Here is a 2,375-nt window from a genome sequence, read left to right as displayed (position 1 = left end):
CTCTGCTGCTGCCGCTGTGCAGCCTGGAGAGGCACATCCCCGACCAGGATCACGCCACGTGGCCACAGCTTTTCCCCAGCACAGCTCCAGTGAAATGCCCAGGAGCTGTGGCCGTGCTTGTATGGGATTATCCCAAACACCCCGTGCCAGCTGAGAACTGGGCATGTTGAGACCCATCCACACAGTCCAGCCCCAGAACTTCTCCGCCCCTCATAGGATCAAATCCCACCCCATGGAAACACCTCACACTCTGGGAGAACAAGCCCCGCTTTTGGTGGTCATGGCAGGGCCATAAAAAGCTGGAAAATAAATGTTGGCAGGGCAGGGAGAGAGGAGAGGCACAACCAGCAGCTCCACTCGCCCTCCTCACCAGCTGGGATCATCTTCCCGTGCTCCTGGAGCTCTCAGACACAGCCCAAAACATCCCTGCTCCCTCCCTGCAGCCCTTTTGGGCAGGGCACCCTGGGAGCTCAGTCCTGCATCCCTCCATCTTCCTGTGCTCCATGAATCCCTGAATCCCTCCTGCCCTCCTGTGCTCCATGAACCTCTGCATCCCCTTATCCTCCTGTGCTCCATGAATCCCTGCATCCCCCCATCCTCCTGTGCTCCAAGAATCCCTACATCCCCTCATCCTCCCATGCTCCATGAATCCCTGCAAACCCACAGCACCTCACCCCCAAAACGCGGTGCCATGAGCTGGGAACCTGTTTGCTGGGAAAAGCAGGAATGGTGCCCCTCCAGCCTCCGGTGATACCTTCCCTCAATACTTGCGAAGGATCCCAGGCACTCGGGAGGCTCCTAAATAACCCCAGCACAAACCAAATGCTCCTCACAAGGGGTGGCATCAGCTTTGAGGTCTGTGGTAGGTGCCATCCCAGCCCACTTGCACTCATGGAGCTCCAGGTTTTGGAGACCCCAAACCCTTCTGGAAGGGGGATTTGGGGTGTGAGTGGGAGCAGCGCCCGGCCCTGCCCGGCCCACCGGGGCCTTAAATCGGATTAAAAATCTATTTGCAGAATGGCCTCGCTTTCCGACTTCTGTGCTGCACCTGAAAACCTTTCCTTTGGAAAGCAAACACAGGCTCTCCCCGGGGGCTGCCTGGGGAAGGCTTTCCACTATAAACATTACCTACCAGCAGTGCAGCCAGCCCCAGGCAAGCCAAAAATTCCTTCTCCTACCAAGGAACACTTTCCAATCAAACCAGACATTATTTTTTCCGTTAATGAGTGTTGATACCTACTGGAAAAGTTTGTAAAGAAATCCACTCTAAACGAATTCTTCTGATACAACATTGACATTTTACAAGTTTCTTTTGTCTTATTTCTTTTTTATTATTATTATTGTTCTATTTTATTTCCCTGCTCCGTACTGAAAACATGATCTTTGCCGCTCAGGAATGCATCTGTTCCTGCAATTTGGGCTGTGACTGAAGTCAGAGGTCCAAATCTGATTTTTTCTCTGCCTTAGCTCCACAGAAGCAAGCACAGTTTTCCCACATTTCCCCCCACAGCGTGATGAAGAGGAAAAAAGAGACCTGTTGTCTTCTGTTGGATAGATCAGAAATCCTGCTATCACAGTTTTTATGCGCTAGGATACCATAAATTCAGCAGCAGGATATTCTGGAGGAGGAAAAAATATCCTCCTACCTACCTTAGCTGCTGAATGCCTAAAATGTAGTGTGGAAGGGAGAAAAAGTTGGGAGCAAATGGCAATGCATAGCCGGTGTTGCTTCTCCAGGGTCCTCTCCATGGGGTTTTCCATGAACTATTAGCTGCTTTCCAGCTGATCTATATTTTGGGGTTGTCCAGGAGGAGTTTTTGCCCCCACAAGTAGGGGTTTAGCCCTTCTGTCCCCAAATCTCCACCATTCCCAAGCTTAGCGTGCCCCAGGGAAATTCTGCCTCTCCAAGGTCACCCTGTGGGATTGGGAGGCAGGTCCCCACCCCATCCCTGCAGGACAGGGGGTTTGCAGCACCCCCAGCACCAGGGGCTGGAAAACAGGGCCCCATTCCATAGAAACGGGGCATGCTCTCATGTGTGGGGCGCTGGCTGCCTCTGCACCCCAGAATCTCTGCAGCCTGGCCACGGAGCTGGGAGAGGCACCCCAAAAACCCCAGGGGTTATCCCGGAGGGGTGCTGCAAACCCAGCATCCCCGGGGGCGGGGGGTGGCGTTCGCCAGCTATCTTTGATTCGAGGTGCATTCCCAAGATTTTAGTTAAGTGTAACATAAAACTGTGAAAGTTTAGCGGGGGAAAAGCCTTCCTCCCACCGACCTGGCCGGCCAATCAGGAGGGAGCCCCGCACCTCCCTCACTTCTGACAACTATTTAGCAACTGAGCTCAGCTAAAGTTTCCAAAAAGTTAGAATAACTTCCT

The sequence above is a fragment of the Zonotrichia leucophrys genome, chromosome 7 (assembly GCF_028769735.1).
Source record: "Zonotrichia leucophrys gambelii isolate GWCS_2022_RI chromosome 7, RI_Zleu_2.0, whole genome shotgun sequence".
Lineage (NCBI taxonomy): Eukaryota > Metazoa > Chordata > Aves > Passeriformes > Passerellidae > Zonotrichia > Zonotrichia leucophrys.
The sequence above is the reverse complement of the archived record's forward strand: the minus strand, read 5'-3'. Positions refer to the sequence as shown.